The sequence below is a fragment of the Dermacentor albipictus genome, chromosome 2 (genome assembly GCF_038994185.2).
Source record: "Dermacentor albipictus isolate Rhodes 1998 colony chromosome 2, USDA_Dalb.pri_finalv2, whole genome shotgun sequence".
NCBI lineage: Eukaryota > Metazoa > Arthropoda > Arachnida > Ixodida > Ixodidae > Dermacentor > Dermacentor albipictus.
The window spans coordinates 136,828,728-136,851,081 of NC_091822.1; the positions used below are offsets into that span (position 1 = coordinate 136,828,728).

At 49.4% G+C, this 22,354-nt stretch overlaps 1 protein-coding gene across 2 annotated transcripts in view; it reads right to left on the bottom strand.

Moving 5' to 3' along the window:
• The window catches only part of a (arc), a 221,854-nt gene that overhangs the window by 139,532 nt on the left and 59,968 nt on the right, over positions 1-22,354 (bottom strand). For both annotated transcript variants that reach the window (XM_065452070.1, XM_065452068.1), the window contains exon 2: positions 5,049-5,115. The gene's annotated coding sequence lies outside the window, so the exon portion shown is untranslated. The remainder of the gene's footprint in view (positions 1-5,048; positions 5,116-22,354) is intronic.

Below are 22,354 nucleotides of genomic sequence, written 5' to 3' on the forward strand. Positions count from 1 at the left end.
GACTCAGAGGTATCACGAGAGCGAAGAAAATAAATGTTTGTTGTAGAAGGAACGCCACTTTGCGCTTTGTATGTATATAGGGTGCTTCACGAACTTTTCGGCTGAATACTACTTATGGTTGTATTTATGTAGGTTTGCGTGTAAGCATTTTCCCGCCTATCTGGGTTCCTGGGTAGTCCGTGGTCGAATGGTTAGTGCGTCGGGCTGCTGTGTTGAGGCAACAGGTATAGAAAGCAATCATTGCACCAACTTGTGTCACCGAGTATGAGTACATATTTGTCGCTCTTCAACGAACCTCTTTGACACGCCACGCTTTTCGCATCGGAGGCCACCTGCGGACTTCTCGACATTGGAAATAGATGGCGCAGCGCGTTCAGAAAGAAGAGAGAGAGAGGAGACCGCTTGCCTCATGGCGCGCGTCTCAGCGTTCGCAAGCCCCGGCGCCACGAATTTCTGAGGCCACATGCAAGCTTTGCGGTGGCGGCGCAAGAGGACGCCGAGTGTTCTTAGGCAAGCGCGAAAGAGTAAGAGCGAAGTTAGTTCCGTTGCCGCTAGATGACGCTAGCTGCTTTTCCGCCGACGAGGCTCCGGGCGCCGCCGGCGCATCATTGTTTCTTAGTGTGGTGCGTCGTCTCGGCTGTTATGTCATTTGCACCTTACTCACCCTCTGCCACAGTTGCAGACACAGTACGAAGCTTTAGCGGGCCGTCGTCGGCCCGATTCGTGTAAGGGCCACACACAGCCAATATTCTAGAAATGAAGTGCGGCCCTTATACGAGCCTATAGGGTAATTATTTTCCACGGGGGCCGTACGTCGTCACTATTTTGATTCAGTGTATTACCGTGTATTACGTATTACCGTCAACAGACACCGTGAGATGGGTCCCACCGAGTTTTTTCGTCGTTGTGGAGAGGTAAATTTCCAGTGGCACAGACCTAGTTACCAAAGTTGGCATCAAAGACATTCGTTAGAGAGCGGCACACACCTACTGGTACCTACCCAGTGACCCAAGTTGGTATCGAAGAGGTTCATTGAAGGCCAACACATACTGAGTGGAACATATGCCCAGTACTTCACGTCGGGCACGGAGAAGCCGTAGGTAGCCGGCATCAGGGTTTCATTCAACTGCCGTACCTATACCCAGTCGCACATCTGCAGTGACCCATGTAGGCGTGAAAGAGCAGCACGTATCTGCACACTGCTATATACTCAGCAACCCAAGCTTATCCGAGATTTGGTTTCGAAGTCTGTTCCTTCAACACAGCAACCCGATACGCTACCCATTCGACAACGGACTAGGCAGTGACCGAAGTACGTGGTAAAATGGGTAGATACAAAGGTACATACAAACACAGCTAGCCCCCAGAAAGCACGCGAAGTACCCTAAGAATGCTAACGCATTAAAACACTGTTGTAAGTTGGCGGCATCCGAAAACATCGCTGATGGCCGCACGTTCGTTTCGGTGAAGGAAGAAATAAAGCCTACCTAGCGCGATCTGTTACACGTGCTAAGAGCGACAGCGATTTATGCTGATAGGCACACATCGTGTCGCACCGAGTGAGTTCGACGGCGTTTGATCAACTAAAACGCTCACAGATGGCAGCAGTAACTTGTAGCATCGCTTGCTGTAACGATCATATGCCTGCCGGACATCCAATTCCTCCGATACAACTTTAGCTGCTTAACAAACCGCCCTAGTTCGGTAGGCGTTTGCGCCCGCTGCAGGTCAGCTGCGCATGTTTGAAGTACCAAATGAAGTTGAAGATTACTGGAGCGAACAGGAAGCAGCCGAGCAGTTACATAAAAAAAAACGACTTCGTAAGTGCACCTTGAATGTGTCCACAGCGCGCACATACTTAGGAAAAGGGACAGGCCGAGTAATAGAGCCCTCTCTGCCTGTCCCGTTTTCGAAAGTATGCGTGCGCTGTGAACACACTCAAGATGCAACGTTGCCTATATACTCAACCAATCTTCAACCCTTGCAGAATGCGTAAGTCCTGCTCAAAATGCTTTCTGTACAGGGTAGGAAGGCCTAATAGGGCAATTTGCTTCTGTGAAGTGGTTTTCCGTCTTTCTCTTCCCGTTCTCGTTACTTGGTTTGGTCTATTTTTCTATAATACTTGGTTGCCCCGCTTTCACTCGCATGTGTTCTCTGTTCACTTCCTAACGACGGCACAAAGTGTACTTCAAAATCTATTCTCTCGGTAACGCCACCACACCTCTCTCACTGTCCCCCTCCTGCGAGAACAGCCCGGTGATGTACGAAGAAAGCCGGCCGCCACGCTGACTGCCAGACGCAGACTGAAGGCATGTCCTTCACAGAATAATTTGTCAGTCCACCCCAGAGCGCTTATCACCTCACGCACTTTGCTATCCTCACTCGCTGCGCCCACTTTTCCGGGGGTTTGTTTCGCAACAGTGACAGATGTCCCGCGTTATGGCCGCAGTCTACGGAACGGCCTATGGAACCCATAGAGACTCCTCTTATTCGGAGGCCCACACACAGCGATCGCCCCAAATTTGATTCCGAGAGTTGCGGGGCAACGCGGTCGCTCGGGAACTGCTATACGGCGAAGGGTCGGAGAAGAGGATGAAAGGGGGGTCCGACTCCCACCGCTGCGCTAGGCAATTAAGCGAGGACCCAGAAGTCGTTCCGAAGATAAAGACGGCCAACTCTACAGTCAATCGCAAAATTGCACGACGAAGAAAAAGCAACACATCCGCAGATGATGACCGCACCTCTCTCCCATTCACTCCGCGTCTTTTCTATATTAAAGCAAAGAAAGGCTCCCCCTCACCCCGTAAACACCCTTGTGCCTCATAGCTACTGCTTCCTAATTGCTCGCCACTGGAGGACGCGCTGGCACGGGCTGTAAAAGGAACACGGAAACGATGGGGGGAGGGCGGAAGCCGTCGACTGATGGAGGTTGACGGGTCAGAACTTCGGCAGCACCGATAGGCGGGACAGAGGGGGGAGAACCGCCCAATCGTAAATCAAGACAGAAAGAGAGTGAGCGTGCGATCAAAGATTGAGACAACAGCCAGCGAGTTCGTGGAGGGGGATTCTTCGCGCGGGAGGGGGGCCGTGCCGTCCGGAGCCCGAATATGACGTCGCCCGACGACAGGCGCGACGAAGTGCGCGCAGATGTGAACGCGGATAACGGAGCGTGCGGGGTCCGTGTCCGCGGATAAAGAAAATCCGAGTGCGTTGAACCCGTCGCGCGAACGCGGAACTGAGCAGCAAAATAAACGAAGATTCCAGCAAGTTGTGGACGCGACCACGGCTGGTCCGTCGGACTATACTTGGCGGCTGCGAGCGAATGTGTTTCCCCCTCAGCGGCGTGCATGTGAATGTGTTTGGACCTGTACAGTGCAAACACATTCCGCATCATGAAAAACTAGAATAAATTGATCACCTTTATGTCTCGCGAGAGAGAGTATTTTACCCCCCCCCCCCGTAAAAAAAAAACGCCCGAAATTAGTTAGTGTAGCAATAAACTATTAAATAGGAACTGATTTGTTGAGCAATCCACCACTGAAACCTAGCTCCAGCGGGCGAGAAAAGCTAAAATTTCGGATTTGTAGGTGTCAAACCCAGCATTACGAAAATTATACCTTGGAATTATCGCGGTTAAAGGGACCTATTCCGTATTCTTAGCAACGGTTCTTAGCAAGAACTAACAACTGCTCTAAACAGGAAAGTTTGTTTCACTCTTCTCTTTTCTGTCTGCTGCGACATTTCGTTGTAACAGCGGTGTACCGGTACGAGACCGTAGCGGCAACATATGCATCGGCCTGCAGGCCTGCATCAATCAACGTGCCGCAGATTGTCTTAACACAGGACTACTATGGGCATACATTAATGCGAAGCATTCTGGGCACTTCGCGGCAGGTTCCCGTCACGCCTCGTTTGAAGCAAGACGATGTGAAAATCGAACCTCTGCCGTGGAACACAGCAGCCGGATTCTCTAACCATTAGGCCACTAGCTTTTTTTTTTCATTGATTGATTGATTAGGTCTCTATCGGACATATGCTTACCTCGTTCCAGAGCCAGCCAGTTATTTGGAACACTCGGTGCGTGTACCCCGTGTCACTTTGTTGTGTTCTTTCTTTGTGACTGCCCGCACTTTGGGGCGCCGTGTTAGACATACACTATCTGAAGGACCGGCCCACTTTGCGCAGTACTTTCCTCGTAACGGCTTACGCTACGAAGAAGCTATGCGACGTTGCACAACGGTTCTTCACCGAAGTACGAATGACGTAGTCTCGTTGTGACATACGCCACCTGGAATAGCCACGTGTACGTACGATTGTACAACATGTAGTCATTGATGACGTCGCAATTCGCGTTTCTCTCACTTACGCTCGTCCACTGCCCGTGTAGAAGCAAAGGATCTCCATGTCGTAGGCTCGTTTCGAGCGGCAGGCTTAGAAATAATCCAATTACTGTCATGTGATAGTCTACAACGTGGTTGCCGTCGTTGTGCTGTCGTCACACACACGTGTGCTCGCGCACGCACACACACACAACTACTCAATTCACAGGAACGCGTTGGACCACCTCGTATCGTTTTGAGGAACACCAACAACGCTGGGCAGCCAGGCACCTACAGAATGCTTCACGTAACAGATTCCCAGAGTGTGCGGGAACTGCACAATTTCTTGCAGAACTTCTATAGTGAATGCATTATCCTAACTCCTCTGTGCCCTTATTATTTTCCTTTTTCCGATTTCAGATTATGTTGCCCTGGCTGCCTCCGGGCCTTTTCTCGCCTCTATCAGTGTCGCCGTTCGCAGGATTGGATCATGTGTACAGAAAGGCTACAGGGCCGACGTCAACGGCCATCGGTACGGGAACGTGATACTTTCTTTTTTTACTTAGAAACTAAACTAAGCGTACAAGTAAAGAAAATTTGGAGAAAGAAAAATAAAGCTGGCTTCTGAAACGTATATTCGTCTTTCTTTTCGAAATGGCACGCTCTTTTAGCAGTATTTCGATGCCGCAAGCATTCATATCGGCGTAAGTGCGAGTAGAGCTTTCTTACCTTTTAGTCAAAGTGGGTAGACACCAGCACGAGAGAAGGACGCCGAGACTGCGTTGTCAGGACTCTCCTGCACGACAAGACAGTGGTCAATTTATTGATTGATTAATGGGTTTTATTGGCGCAAGTGCCACTTCTGACCAAAGAGCGCCAAACACATGGTGGAATGTGTCGACATACGTACATGATGGCAAGGATGTAACACGGCTGTAAAAGGGCTGAAGAGCAGTCGCTGCTTAAATGCGTAAAGCATACACGTACTAAGAACATGACAATGACAAATGAGATGTGCTAGGAGGATAAAATATTTGTTGCGAAATGATCATAAAACCGTAAGAATATGCAAGTAGTACTAATGCCTCACCGGGGGCGTAAGCTCAAGGGCAGAGAAGCCTACATATGCTCTAAATACTACTGTCGCAGGAGCAGCCTTTGATAAGAGGCTGTGCCATACGGATCGCTTGAGTGTATAACACGCAGTACACCGACAGCGTTTCGAAAGGCTACGACTAGTTTACTGTCAAGGAGCGGGTCGTTGCCTATAGGAAGATGGCTGGATGTAGCGGGACTTGTTGGCATTGTGGTACACGAAAGTATTTTCTCTGTGAGCCTCTAATGCACGACATTACAGCAACACGTGCAGGACAGTGAACGCCGCGACAAATTTACCACATATAGATGGCTCATCACCAGTCAGCAGATACGCATGTGTGCCATACGTGCGACCTATTTTAAGTCGTCAGATGATGACTTCGGTTCGGCGTATTTTTGATATGGTTGGCCAATTTCCAAACTGCGGTTTAAGGCCATGCAGCTTCTAAGATTTTTCAGTGTCCCATGAGATTTGCCAGTAGTTCCTAACATTTTTCCATAAGAAAGGTATTAAGTCTATGCCAGGGACAGATAATGTTGCTGTCAATGTGGCGGCTTCGTCAGCAAGCATATTACCCTCGATGCCTCTGTGTGCAGGAACCCAACATATTGTGACATGCTGATTGGACATGTATGTCGCACACAGGAGAGGACTAAAGGCAATTCAGTACCGTATTTGTACTTTTATGAAACGAACATGAGGATCGTACACCATTTGAAGAGTCAGCGTATATAATGGTCTGTTGTGTCTTCGTATTCCTTACATGTTTAACAGCCGACAACACTGCGTATTCCCCAGCCGTGAAGATACCGCAGTGTGCAAAACCACGGAACCACTGGTTCTGCAAAGCGCGACTTCTGACAGTCTCTGAAGGCCAGCTGTGTGAACCGAGGCTTGACCCACTGTGTGTCGTGCCGCTTTCAGGGTGCAGGTGGCGCCCGGCAGACGATCGCGTGCATACACTGGCTTCTCGGGTTTGGGCTTTCAATTTTTCGCTTCCCCGTCGTCAATGAGCTGCCGCTTCCAATCGGGCGCTTTCTAAAGAGAGGCCGCCCCCCTGCACCTTCTCGCGTATCGTCCCACCGCACCACGAACTCGCACCGGCTAGCACGCGCACCAATTTATCTTTTCCCGGGAGCAGCTTCTCGGCGAAATGAAAGCGGTGCCGACGCGGCACAGAAGCGCGCGGCCTGGCGGCTAATGGGTCCATTCTCTGCACGCCGAGTCGTGCCCCCGAAAACCTTTCCTCCGCCAACAACCCCAGCAGCGGGCCTCGTGAGCGAGCAGCACGTATATGGTTTTTCGCACTCATCGCTGCCTTCCTTTCTACCTGCAATTTTCGCTGCGCACAATGCGAAAGTGGCGGTAGCAGCGGTTGTCGCAGGAACACGGCTTAGAGAAAGCCGAGGAACCCAAGGAAAAGTGGCAGGCGAACGCCGCACACGGAAAGGCGATCAAACCTCCTACACCTCCTCCCTCATTCTCCTCCCTCTCCATTGTCTCTCCTCGCGTACGGAAGCGACTCGTCCTCCTCTTTTCGGCAACTCCCGTCAGTAGTGACGGTCGAGGTCGCACTGTGGCGCGACCTCTGCCATCATGCCGCACCGGTGTACGCACTCTGTAGCTGGAAGGCCCTCCGGCAGCTTGTCCCTTATAGAGACGCGTGCTGCTAAGAGACTAGCGCGAGGCTTTCCAAATGTGGAGACGCCCCCCCCCCCACCTCCTCCCACTTGCTTAACATATTTTCTACCGCGACCATTAGTAAAGTAGCTGTGGAGGTCACGTGGTATGATCTCTGCGGCGTCCTCGTAAGCAATCTTAAGATGACGATAGCTTGGCTTATTGACTGCTGGGATGAGCCCTGCAAGCAAGTTCCGTTCACATGAAGCCGACGTTGGTAGTGGGAAATCAACTCGAAATTCGCTTGAGTTTACGTAATTATACGACCGTGACTGAGCATAGAGGCGAGCGAAATCTGTCCGCCTTCAATGGACGTATTGGCTTGCTAGGCCCTCTTGGCAAAGGGCATGGAAACGCAGTCAGGTTCTTCTGTAGGCCTCACCTCTGACTTGACCAGCTGTCGTCGAATTTATGGACACGAAGTACCCCCCCCCCTCCCCCTCCGCACATGCTCTAGTTATAAAGCTCCTCACTTCAACCACAATTTACCCATCTACCCTTCGGCACACCCCTGTTACCGACTGGACGTACGCCTCTTGCCCACCAAGCCACCTACGACACTCAAAAGTACCTGGCGGGATTCAACGGTGTAGACTCGAGAACCCGCCATCCTTGACAATATTCAATCGAGTATTTAACATCTTCGCACACGTTATATATATATATATATATATATATATATATATATATTGTAAGCATTTATGCGGACTTCATCTTCATCTGTACAAAATCATCATCAATCATCGGCTCGTGTTCGTTTTTGCGTCGGCGCCATTTTTCCTTCTTGGAATAAAGCGTCGTCTCAACCGTGGTATTTCAAGTGGTGGAGGCGCTTTAAGATCCCTTCGACCTCAATCCACTTCAAGATCTCTCCTGGAGCTACGTTCGGGACGCCGCTTACGCCAAGAGGCCGCCATGTCGCAAGACCAGACCGCAGCATCCACCATCTCGGTTCAAGTGCCAGCCACCCCCAATCCCAGCCCTGCCACCAACCGGTATCGCGACCCTGAAATCTTCTCTGGCTTGCCTGGTGAGGACGTTGAAGACTGGCTCGACAACTACGATCGCGTCAGCGAATACAACAACTGGAACGAGACATCGCGGTTAAACAACGTGCCATTTTACGTCTCTCAAGTAGCCAAGACATGGTTCCTGAATCATGAGAGAGACTTCCGTGATTGGTCGTCTTTCCGGGAGCAGCTACGGCGGATTTTCGGCACGCCCACGGTTCGTTCGGAAGTTGCGAAAAAGAGGCTGTCTGAGCGCGTCCAGCATTATGGCGAATCGTATACCTCGTACATTGAGGACATCCTCGCGCTCTGCCGCCGTGTCGACAGTGCCATGCCAGAACCTGATCGCGTGCGACACCTTCTTAAGGGTATCGGCTCTACTGCCTTCAACGCACTCGCCGCTCAAAACCCTTCGACGGTGTCGGACGTCGTCTCCGTCTGTCAGCGTCTCGACGCCCTGCAGTCAATCCGCTTGCAACCGGATTTTTCCGACAACCCCCTGGCAAACAGTATTGAGCTCCGGTCTATCATTCGAGCCATAATTCGTGAGGAATTGCAAGCGCATGGCTCACCCCCTTGCAGCAGCGCTCAGGTCCAACCTGCTTCTACTGACCTGCGCAGTATTATTAAGGAGGAATTGGCCTCCCTGCAGAACGCCCAGCATCCCAATGCTTCTCCTTGCCCACAACCGGCTTCTTACGCCCAGATTGCTGCAATGCCAGCCGCGCCGTCTCCAATTACACCATCTGCGCCTGTTCACGATCATCTGGCACCTTTAGTCACCCGAGCTCCGAACCCGCCTTACTACTCTGCCTGGCGTTCGTCGAGGCCTATCTGCTACTACTGCGGCTTTCGAGGACATATCTCCCGGTTTTGCCGACGCCGCCAGCAAGACGAACGTCGTGGTTACGCGGCCTTTGAACGCGATGAGCCACCTCCTCGCGTTTACCGCACTTATGAAGATAATCCTCCCGTTCGCCGATCTCCGTCTCCGGCCGACTTCTCCAACACCGCACTCAACACACGTGCCTCGAGACGCCGCTCCCCATCGCCGCTCCGACGTTCTGTTTCGCCACTTCGACCTGTCTCCCACCTCCATGTCCAGCGACCGGAAAACTAACCAGTGCAGTTTTTGGAGGGAAAACTGCATCACAGCGAAGTGCTCCAAGTCCTCCTGAACGTCCCTCGAACATGTTATTGGTGTCTGTGGAGGGTGTGCCTTTGTTAGCTCTGATTGACACGGGAGCTACTATATCTGTTATGCGTGCCGACCTGTGCTCTCGTCTGCGGAAAGTGAAGACGCCTTATACTGGATCATCCCTGATTGGGGCTAATGGAGCAATCATTCGACCATCAGCCCAATGTACAGCACGCGTCTTCATTGATGGTATCTGTCATCACATTAAGTTCGCGATTTTATTCCCGTGCGCTCATGAACTAATTTTAGGTTGGGACTTTCTCTCGTCAGCGTCCGCTTTAATCTCTTGCCGTCAACGTGTAGTCCATATGAGCGAGTCAGTTCATTGCAGCGGTAGTACCGATGAGCCACGACTGCGTTTTCTCACTGCTGCCGATTCTGTACTGCCTCCCGGCCACGAGCAAGTCATAAGTCTCTCTTCTACGGACATCACCAATGGCGACGTGTTCATCACTCCTTACGGTCGCTGTCTTGCCCGTGGGATTGTCTTCGCTTCCTGCATGGTGCGGTTCAAAGAAAGCTCTGCGTTAATCATCGCTTTAAATGCGACCACTGAGACAATCCTCCTACCTCAAGGCTCCGCAGTGACCTGTTATGTGGATACCCAACCAGTCTCCCTGCTTCCTCTTGCCGCCTCGCCAGCTCTTCCTCAACAGGACAAATTTGCTTCATCTGCCCTTACTTCCGTGATAAGCCCTGACCTTACTGCTGCTCAACATGAAGCGTTGCTAAAATTGCTTACGAAGCACCAGGCCTCCTTCGATATGGATACTTCTTCCCTCGGACAGACTTCCGTTGCCTTCCATCGTATCGACACCGATGGCCAGACTATTGTACGCCGTCGTCCCTACCGAGTCTCTTTGGCCGAACGCAAAATCATCGAGGAGAACGTCGCCGATAAGCTGAAAAGAAACGTCATACGTCCCTCCGCCAGTGCTTGGTCATCACCCGTCGTTTTGGTGCAGAAGAAGGATGGATCGGTACGATTTTGTGTTGACTACCGTGCGCTAAACAAGATCACCCGTAAGGATGTATATCCGATGCCCCGTATCGATGACGCCCTTGATTCGTTGCAAGGCGCGAAATATTTCTCCAGCCTTGATCTTCGCTCCGGATATTGGCAAATCCCAATGCACGAAGCGGACAAAGAAAAGACCGCCTTTTCTACTCCGGATGGTCTTTATGAGTTTAATGTAATGCCTTTCGGTCTATGCAATGCTCCCGCCACATTTGAAAGAATGATCGACACGGTTCTTCGCGGCCTCAAGTGGAAAACTTGTCTATGTTACCTAGACGACATCGTCGTGTTTTCCTCGACTTTCACTGACCATCTGCAACGCTTAGATGAAGTGCTCACATGCCTTTCTAATGCCGGACTTCAACTAAACACGAGGAAGTGCCGTTTCGCTAGCACAACGATTAAAGTCCTGGGTCATCTCGTTAGCAAAGACGGCATCCAGCCCGATCCGGATAAAATTTCCGCGGTGCTCAACTTTCCACGTCCACTTCGTGTAAAAGAACTGCGCAGCTTCATTGGACTCGCGTCATACTTTCGACGTTTTATCCGGAACTTTGCCAGCATTGCCTCGCCCCTCCACAAGCTCCTTGCTAGTTCCAGTTCCTTCGATTGGAACGATCAGTGTGAAGCCGCGTTCCAAGAACTCAAGCGCGCACTAACATCCCCACCTGTTCTTTGTCATTTTGATGACAAGGCGCCCACATTAGTGCATACTGACGCCAGCGGTCATGGAATTGGTGCCGTACTGCTGCAGCGCGACCACGAATATTGCGAAAAGGTTGTTGCATATGCAAGCCGCACTCTCACTTCCGCGGAAAATAAGTACTCGATAACCGAACAAGAGTGTTTGGCTGTTGTCTGGTCCATCCAGAAATTTCGTCCATACCTCCACGGTCGACATTTCACGGTTGTGACCGACCACCATGCCCTATGTTGGTTGTCTACGATCAAAAACTTGTCCGGGCGCCTTGGCCGCTGGATACTCCGATTGCAAGCATATGATTTCAATGTCATATATAAGTCCGGACGGAAGCACCAAGATGCCGATGCTCTTTCACGATGCCCATTACCACCATCATCGGAGCACATCACATCACCTTGTCAAATTGGCCGCACGGAGGACGCTTCGTCTCTTACGCCGATTTCTTCATTGACTTCACCAAACCGCCTTTCAGTGCTTTCCACTCACCAGCGCGCCGATTCCTATTGCCATAGTATCATCAATCGCCTTAGCGGTGTTTCATCTCCACCCAATGCCAGGCTACGGAAACAACTCAAACTGTTCAAGTTTGAAGACGACGTGCTCTACCGGTACATTTTTCACCCAGAAGGCCATCGATGGGTTCCCGTTCTACCGCGCTCTCTTCGCGCTGCAGTTCTGCAGGCCTCACACGATGACCCGACGTCAGGCCACTTGGGTTACAACAAAACACACGAGCGCATACGCAGCCCATTCTATTGGCCAGGCCTTTCCACGAGTATAGCTAGATATGTTGCCTCGTGCACGCTTTGCCAACACCGTAAGCGACCTACTACTGCTCCGGTCGGGACCCTACAACCACTTCCTTGTCCAGCACAACCCTTCTCTGTCGTCGGCATTGACCTTTTCGGGCCACTCCCACCTACTCCAGATGGCAACCGATGGATCGTCACTGCTGTTGACCATTTGACCCGGTACGCTGAAACAGCCTCAATACGCTCAGGAGCTGCCTCAGAAGTAGCGGCCTTCTTCTTGCAGGGTGTCTACTTACGTCATGGGGCGCCTCACGTTCTTTTGAGCGACCGAGGCAAGACATTTCTTTCAAGCATTCTTAATCGAGTTCTGCAAGCGTCCAACACCGTGCACAAGACAACGTCTAGCTACCACCCTCAAACCAACGGCCTAACAGAGCGATTTCATCGCACGCTGTGTGACATGCTATCCATGTATATTCAACCTGATAATCGTAACTGGGATGCGATTCTCCCATTTGTAACATTTGCGTACAACACGTCTGTTCAACGGACCACCGGATACTCTCCGTTTTTCTTAGTATACGGCCGCCACCCAACGTCATCACTCGACGTTTCTTTCTTCTCTGGCCCCGTCAACGCTTCACCATTCATTTGCGACCAGTTTGTGTCTCGTCTTGCCCAACGTCGTCGTCGCGCCCGTCTGAACACTGCAGCCAGCCAAGACGATCGCGAAAATCGGTACGATGCCTCTCATCGCACCGTTTCCTACCGCCCTGGTGACGATGTGCTCCTATGGACCCCTGCGCGAACACCCGGTTTATGTGAGAAGCTTGAGTCTCGATATCTTGGCCCCTACAAAGTCATCGAGCAGACCTCGCCGGTGAACTATCGCGTTACACCTGTTGAGGCCCCAACCGACCGACGCTGCCGAGGAACAGAGATCGTGCACGTTTCTCGCCTGAAGCCCTTTCATATCCGTTCCACTGTCTAATGTGCGGCCAGGCTGGCCGCTTCCGTCCAGGGGGGAAATTAGTGTAAGCATTTATGCGGACTTCATCTTCATCTGTACAAAATCATCATCAATCATCGGCTCGTGTTCGTTTTTGCGTCGGCGCCATTTTTCCTTCTTGGAATAAAGCGTCGTCTCAACCGTGGTATTTCAATATATATATATATATATATATATATATATATATATATATATATATATATATATATATATATATATATATATATATATATATATATATAGTACCTCGCATACGAACAGTAGCAGTGGACATGGTAGCAAGTTATTATCGTCTCCTTTCTGATTATATCCTTCCAGGAATTCGTAAGCAATCCCAGTAAAGCTTGTCTGCTGGACTGAGTGAAAGGGAGACGGCAGGGATGTCAGCCCGGAGAGCGTCCGGTTGGCTTCCTTACCCAGTGGGCGCGGCACAGGCGAGTAAAAAGAAATAAATGGCTTGCTCAACGCTCGCGCACGCAAGAACATGTAGCGCCACGCAAACCAGAGAAGGCCATACAGACCAGTCGTTCTCAAAAGGCACTGGACCGCCCTCACTGTGGGGAGAACCGACGTCCCGCATAGACGGAGTGGTGCCCGATATTCTCCGGGCTGACATCCCTGCCTTCTCCCTTTCACTAAGTCCAGCAGACAATTTTCCTGGCGTGCACATTACCGCAGCTTTACTGCGATTGCTTACGAATTCCTGGAAGGATATAATCAGTACGCGCCATACGGCGCATACAGTTTCACAAAGTGACCATGGGTGAACAGCCAGTGAGCCATCAATCGTTCGCAGTTGACTCCCGTATAAAACTTCGGAGGCTGCATAAACCAGGAGAGAGAGATAAGGCTCCAAAAGTTAATTAGAAATGTGGACCCACAAGGGTATATAGCTCTCTTGGCTACTGCACACGAAAACGATGAAGAATGGCGCGATTACGAGGTTCGCGTGCATAAGACGGTGCTGTCGCGCGCAAGGAGACGCAGGCGATGAATATCGAACTAAAGGAAAGCGGAGCTGTACGGCGACAGCTGGCAAATGAGAGCAAGCTACGGAGAAACAGGCAGCACGATCAATCACAGCGGATAATTTCAGCCAGGACCTAGAAGACCATAGCGTGCAGAAGGCACAAAGACAAACAACGCTGGCTGCTGGAGGAGAGTGATTCAGTGTGCTACATTTTCCAGGGCGCACGCAGTTTTACGGCGTTACGAAACGGACCTGCAACAATCACGCACGTCGCAAGGCGCGGCACTATAGCCTTGACGTCTTCATCTGAGAAGGATTGTAAGGTCGCGTCGTTCCTTGAAAGCTTATCCAGCTGCCTATATATACATATACATTTTATATATATATATATATATATATATATATATATATATATATATATATATATATATATATATATATATATATATATATCCAATCTCAATGCGCGTACAACGCGCAAAGTATTTAGCGAAAATTTTGATCGACCCAGATCGGACCAACAGATAATGTATTCTCCAAAATGCCGCAACGTATGTAGGTTCTCGCGACAAATCACTTATGCACATTTTTGCCACCCGAAGTAGCAAGCTGCTCGCAGTTCTGTTCCCGCGGGACGCGTGGGCAGGCTCCGACTTACACCAGCACTTGGACGAAATCAACGACCCGTGGATTATTATCATCGCCGGACACTGCTCTGCTCCGACGAGAAGAAGAAAAAATGCTTTATGCTACGTTATACGCGACACTTTCATTGGTCTTGCCTTGAAATTGCCGCAGAGATGTATTTCCAGGGACACTGCAATAAAATATCCAGGGAGAAGACATTTGCAGCCGAGAAAAGCATAGTAACGCGAGAGCAAATTATGTGAATTAGAATGACGCACACGTGAATTACGGATGTAGTACTTTGAAGTACTCGAATAGGGTCTTGATAACGTTGTCGACATATCGGGGCAACGTTTAGCAAATGTTAAATAATCTGTTGACAAGGAGAAAAAAAAGCTGCACTGTCTTGTATGGTTAACGGAAATTTAGCAGAACAAATCCTGTCGTTAAAAGGAGCGTAAACTGAGCAATTTGGAATTCATTCATGTAGAAAATTTTACACTAAAACAAGACGAAGGAAGAGAACACACCAAAGCACATCGTGCATGGTGTGGTTTTCGCCAGTCTCTGCCTTGCTTCAGCGCAACATTTCCGACGTGGACGTCTGTAGGCTTGTCTGAAAAGTCCAATCCGCGACAAGAGATCGAAAACTGACGTCACACTGAGGCGCAGCCACAGTCGTGTGTTGCATCCCAGTGGACTTAAGGGAAAATGCAGCGTTTTCAATAGATTTCATTCCTCTCCCCGCCCCCGCCCCCTCTCGGACCTACGAAGGTCGCCACGAGCATGAATGTACAGCGCGTGCAGCTCGCTCCCCCGAGTGACAGTGCAGCTTCCACAGCTGCGCATCGAAGTAAACCTGCCCAGGCCCAACAGCACACCTGGGGGCGTGGCTTCGTGTCATGTGCTAAATAGTTGTGACTAAAAAAGATGTGACGGGGAGTTGTGGCGGGTGATTTGAAATTCGTTAATAACTGATGCTGCACCACTTTTCTGTGAAATCTGAAACGGCTTTAACGTGTATTTCTTTTTTTTCCCTGATACCGGACGGCTGGGGAGGCCCTGTGGCACAGTGGGCTTAGGCCAGCGATAAGCATAGCGCCCACCGGCCCGCCTCAACGCCAGCTATGCTCAGCAGGTTTGCTCCAGCGCGCCACGAGGCCGCAACGCTAGTAGCACAGCTGGCGCCATCTAGAGCGCGCGGCCGCAAGTGAAGCAACAGAATGAGTGACGTCACGCTCGGTGGTGGCGTTGGCCGTCCTTGAAAGGCCGGAAAAGAAAGCAGGGAGAGGAGAAAGGACAGTGGCGCGAGACTGGCCCTTCTTTCCGCGCTCTTCGTACGCGCTTGCGCGGCGCTCCTACCGAAACAGTTGAAAGCAAACGCTTCGGTTTTCACCGTCCGAACAAGCTTTGCACTGTTCCTAGTCTGATTTTAGAGCAGAAACAAGGTTAAAATCGGTGTCTGCGATAAGCAGCGCTGCGCTGTGATGTTCGGGGTGGCTGGCAAACATTGTAATGCGAACTCAGCTTGAACTAAGGTATGTGTTGGGACCTGGCATCAGTATTAATACAGTGCGGGTGTTCTTGCGCCACATGTGTATACCGAATACGTGCAGCGGCGTAAACTTAAATGAGATGGTGATCGAGCTCTCCGTCGTTAATTTTTCAATTTATTGAGGTTAGCTTCATTAGCAATGCTTTGTTTGTTTTCCCTGTAGGACATGAACAAACGGTGTAGCCTAGATACTTTCTGCCGCACTCTATACACAGCAGTAGATTCAGAACAGGACAGTACGCGCGGAGTGTAATTAGAGAAGCCAGAAGCTCGCGAACGAAGGAATTTGATGCAGAAGTTGATGAATTTGATGACCGTTCTGCAGTCAGAACGGCGAATTTTGATCGATGGATCGGTTGAGCTAGGCGAAACTACAAAACGTCTGAAAGGCACTCGCTTCCCACCTATAGGGAGCAGTGGTGGTAGTAGTAGTCATTACTAGTAATGATATTTGATGTTGAAATTAGACTACGGAGTAGTACCGTAGTGAGAGAAGGTAGGGGGGAACCGTCACTTTTCGGTAGCTGCCGAAACTGTCCCGCGCTCTCTCGAGATAAGATTTCGTTCATTGACTGATTGATTTATTGTTGGAGTAGTCGAAGTAAATATATAGAGAGTAACAGATAATATTCAAATCACTGCAAATCAAAATTTGCAGAACATTCAACTCTTGTTGCAACTTAATCGGCCTTTACAAATCCCGTAAAAAGGAAATAAATACAGTTCCTTACCGAGTCTCAAAAAAAAAAAGATAATAAGAAAGCTCCCTTTCTTGGCCAAGCAACTGTGCTAGATCTTGTGTGAACTCTAAGTACAGGAAAATTACTTATACCTGGATTTTCACGAGAATTCTGTTATTCGGACCTACAATACAGCTATGATTGCGACCAAGTGAATATGTGCAATTGCACGATGACATAATTTACAACGCGGAAGAAAAGAAAGTAGGTAGGTCCGTTCATTTTTGCCACACGAATTTGAAGTTTCCCCTTCGCAAACTTTGTTTGGTCGCGGCAATTCCTGTTGTCCCTTACTTGAGAGCCTCGACTCGGATTCAGTCAGAACGACGTATGTGCCCCCGTCCAGTATTTCTTTACCGATTCCGCCAATTTGCCCTGTTAAGCTTGTTTCCTTTTTTTTTTCGTGCAATTTTTCATAGATTACAATGGAGTGGCCGCTTCCCGATTCATCTTCGGGCTACCTGCAACAGGAAACAGCCTTTCTCGCGGCGTCTACTTTTTTTTTTTTGTAATGCTAGAACTTCGCGAGAAAATTTTAATTTCTGTATGATAATCTTATTACGCCCACGCCAACAGTCAGTACGAACCATCAGACGAAAGGACAGCAACACCACCAACCGCAACATTATTAACAGCAACGATTGCGAGGAAGTAAACCTGCATGCACAAAAGTAATCATGCTTTCGGCCGCTACGCGATGCATCGGCCGCGTTTTCCTCCACTAGAAGCCCATTCGACGAACGCTGTCTCCCTCTTTCTATATATATTTTTTTACTTGCACCCATAATTACTTATACACATCCCACGAGGCTCTGTACTTCTGCACTTCTTCCGCATAGTCGTCCTCCCTTTCGCGTCTTTCGCAGTGCGTCTAGTTCGAGTATTGTGTGTCGTGTACATTACAAATGATACGTCATGCTCAATCATTCCCAATGTCATCCGAAAATGGCTAATGTCCAGGAAAACAGACGGGAATGCAGAGTTCCTTGACTCTGTCCTTTTCGTCGAGGAGGTGGGAGTCGTTCCGTCTTGTGCCTCCAACGTAGTATTTGATACGCCAAGGACGTCCGAAACAGCAAGTGCCTACGCATACTGTAAACTTGAGAAAGCGATTGCGAAAACCCGTTCCTTTTGTGAGGTCGAGAACCCGGTGCGTGAAGCAAGACCTTGTTTTCTTTGTGCATGCGTACGCTTGCAGGGGTCTGCGATCAGACATCGTCCCACCAGACCCTGACAAGGCAGAGGTATTTGGTAATAATGACCTTTACCGCATCAAACGAGTAAGTGTATGGGCGCGGGTAATCAGCATTACACGTTGCAATGTCTTCCCAAACATGTCGACATCAACGAATCACCAGGTAACCGTTCAAGAAGAATATGGGAGAGATGCGGTAGACAGCATTAGAAGGTCGGATTGGGGGTCCCTTAATCTATCTGCGATATGCGCCGGGTAGCAGCGTTTTCTTTGCCAACTATAGGTTGCGTCTGTATATGAGTGAACCCTTCTCTTCAACCACTTATGTTTTTTTTTTTCGATTTTGCCTGATCCTGAACCTGTTGTTGTCGTAAGTGACCTTTGCTATATGAGCAACCGTATCTTGAAGTTTATCGTTGAATTCTGCAGGTTTGGGCGAATTTATCGCGCAGTTGCCAGCCTGCTCCTCGCTTTCCCTTTCCTGTTAACTGTATATATGTGTTCGAAACAATAATGCACCGCAACGAAAGTGCTGTGCGACAGTGTTAATTAGTTTCCCTGAATGCGGTACAATGGTACGCATCATTCGATACGATACATATAATTCATACGTATATAACCAGAAAGATAACAAAACTTGTTTAATCGCTGGTATTTAATAAATATATAAGTTGGCACTGTGGCGGTAAACAGTTTATTTAGACTCCCCATGATTCACTGAACTCGTGTTTTGATTATGTACGTTCTCGTTAATGTACAACCTTCCTGTAAACCTCTCGGGAAAAGGGTGAAAATAATTGTAAATATTTTTTTAAAGATATGTCGCAATGGTAGCAACCCAAAATTCACATAACTTGGTTCGAAGGCTCATATATAGTATGAGCAACTTGCCCCAAGAGAAGCTGCGCAATGCAAAGCTTTTACTGGTGATCGCTGATCTGAATCTTAGTTGACTAAATTTTAGTTATTTCCGGTCTACTGCGAATAACTGATGAATTGCTACAGCGCACCGACTATAGCATATCTGGGTTTGCTACCTATTATCTTGCAGACGGAAACAAACATGCCCACAAGACATCCGCGATGACTATCAAAGGAAATCGACGCCAAAGCTGATCGGCAAAGCGGTCATTTAGGGCGTCCTGACCAAGCTCGACAGAGTCCGTTCTCCTCGAGGAAACGACCTCGTGACCAAGCGGAGGAAGTTCTCGGCTCACCGCATCGTATACCCACTCCGTCTTCTCACACGGACACGCCGGGCCATGCACCAGCCCCAGGCGAACGCAACAAGAACGATGTCGCCGAATCTCGCGACGCGTAGCACAGTGTAGTTTCGTGCACCAACAGTAGGACGAAAGGCGCAGGTTGGGAAGGCGCAGCCAGATCAGGCGTTGTATACTTGTACCTAGCTGTGTTGTGTATTTTTGTGTCCGTGCGCTTTTTCTTATGTTTCATCACACTCCATTTAATTAATCTCGCCGGGGGGACATGCGAGGTCTGTCACTATATAGGCTAACCTCCCCGGATGTCATTGAACTCTTTCTCTCGCCCTAACTGTACACCGAAGAAGCAACACGGGAAGGCAATGAAGCCGATATATAGCTTACCTGTATATACCCCTCTACTCAATCTCTCGTTTTAGCGAAGTTGTCGGGATCGGGAAATAAGCGAATTAAAGTGCAGGGTGTAACGTACGGAAGCGACACATGGGCTACGAGGGTCGCCTTGTCTATAGAGGCGGGGTACGAATTAGTGTTCACCACTTGGGGTTCTTCAATGCACGCAAAGATTCAATTACACGTTACTTTTTGCATCCTGCCCCCCCTGGAACGCGGTCGCCGCTTCTGGGAGTCGAATCGGCGACATCGGGCTCAGCAGCGGGACGCCATAGGCACTAAGCAAGCGCTGTGGGCGCCGGAAAAGTCTTCATTAGGTGTTCCCCGTCTTTGGCTCGCTGCTTTATTTTCTTTCAAGCTCCCCCTTTCCCCAGTGTAGGATAGCTAATCGGATTTTCCGTTCCGATCAATCTTCCTGCCTTTACCCTTTCTTCTGTCTCTCCGTACAAGAACCTTCAGCACGAATAATTAAGTGCATCACTATTAAAATCCAAATAATTCTGCATGACTGCAATCACTTGGCTGCACGAACAACAAGGTAAACTTCTCTCTCTCTTCTCTTTATTAGATGATATGCTAATAGATGTCACTCGCTCTATGGCACTGATGTACTAACGTTCGTGTTCATGTGGTCTTTTTTAGAGACGCCTCAAGTTGCGCGAACAACCTACAGTGATGCTTGTCTCCCTTACGTTTAATGCGCAACTACACAAACCGCTGCGGACATCTCGGCTTCTTAGAGAAAGGGCGGTTCGGTCACCACGTTCTTATTGTCCATATGACTAATATTCAGTGTCACTGGACGAAATACACGAATTTTTCGCATACGTCATCGCCGAGCAAACAGGGTCACGAAATCTTCGCAAGGGCGTTCAAATACGTCGGCACTTCGCTTAGGGGGATTCGCTACGCCTTTCTCTATCCACAAATGGCCTGAAAACGGCATTCATGAGAGATCACTTACGTGACCACGAAGGATGAACTACCTTCGGATGCGCTTCATGCAAATACCATCTGAAGTAAATAAAATCGCGGTACACCACTACACGCATAGCACATGTACGACGCTGCCCTGCTCACTGGGTTGAGCTCGCCATATGAACAGCTGTCATGAAACACAGGGTACATTAACGATTGGCAGAACAGTCATAGAATCCTGCGTAAGGTAACCACCTCATGGCAGGCCTCCAGATGACAAAAATCGAAAGAGACGAGAAAGAGACGCGTGTATTGTATAGAAGAGGCTGTATTTACGACAAGGAGGCAAGCACACTCTCGCACATGCAAGGAAGATCCGGGAAAATGAGTGATTAGACATCGAGAAGCTTCACACCAGCGCTCTTCGAACATTTAGATTGGGGGTGTTGACGTTCTAATGCTATAAACTAGGTCAGTTCAACACAATGACGAGCTGAGTGCGCTATGATGTCATTGCGCTCGCAGGCGGAAGTGCAGCCACATCGTACAAGCAGGTCTATAGTCTTTATCGAAGGTGCTCTGAAGCAACCGGCATGTGCTGGTGACAATAATGGCTGTCTCGATGTTAGTTTCTCAGCACGCCCGATGGTAATGGTTATTCACTCTTGGAGGGCTCAAATATAGAATGCAGCATAGCGCGAAAATGAAATAATGGTCGCACCAAATAGAACACTAGAACGCACATATCGCGTTCGCATACACAGCTGTGGATCTTTTTCTATTCACATCTTTTTTTTTGCTTGGCTAACACAAACTAAATCAGGGCAGGTTCTTGCGAATGTCGCAAGGAAGTTTAATCGTCTACATACGCGTACAAAGCGGCAAAGAGCCTGAAAAGAGCCTTTCCTTGCTCTCGACAGAGTCACAGAATTCTGCCCTGTCAACATGGGCTTTGTCGATCGTGTCGAGGGTAATATTACCGAACACACCTGGAGCAATTCCAAAGGCCTCCAGAACAGCTTTCGTGTATGATCACAGTCATTGTAGTAGGCTACAGCATCGTTAGTTGCTGCCTTCAATGTATCAGCACTGATAAATTTTGTCTATGTATACTTTATGGCGCAAAATACATTTCTTGAAAAGGGACAGAAGAAAGGAAGACAGTGAAGTGCCAAACTACCAACTGTTTAATGACAGCCTGAAAAAAAAAACGTATAGAAGAAAAGAAAATTTCCGCTGATGTGCAGGGAGCCAAGGTGTGACAGAACAACATGATCAGGACAATAAACTTTGGATAAAGCACATTTCTGCGGAATATAATTCGATAGATGTATCGCTGACACAATCAGACCCTTTCTTTTTAACATAAAACGCTTCCAACAACTCCCTTGCAGTTCGGTCCCTACTTTTGCCAATAATCGATACTTGCTCAAAGCATATTCGAAAGAGCGAAGAATAGATAGGCGGCGTCTGCTCTACCCGTTGCTCGCAGACACTGCACGCAATTAGGTGGGCTTTGAGAGAACGCGACGCGTGGGCCGAGCCGCCGAAGAGCGCGCGGCACGCGCGCGTCCGCCGTCCACTTTCGAACTGGTCGGTGGTCCCCGCGCGCAGCCGACCCAGATTCCAGCGATCGCCCCTCCACATCCTCCGGCCGAGACAAGCCCACAACAGAAACGCGGCCACATATCACGGCACTGCCGCAATGCCGCCTTCACCCCCTGGAGCGGTACAAGGCGAGGGCCTTACGATCTGCCCTTTTCCGGGCAAGACTCTTGTGAAGAGAGCCGCGCGCGCTCGATGGGATCGCCGGCGCGGCAGTTAGCGCAGCGAAGAAATGCTTCGAGTTTGGCCGTGAATCGCCGCGATGATCGTCCTTTCAATGCGGGAAAAGGTGCTTGGGCCACGGGGTAACGCGCGATTACGGTCACCTGCTCGGAGAGGC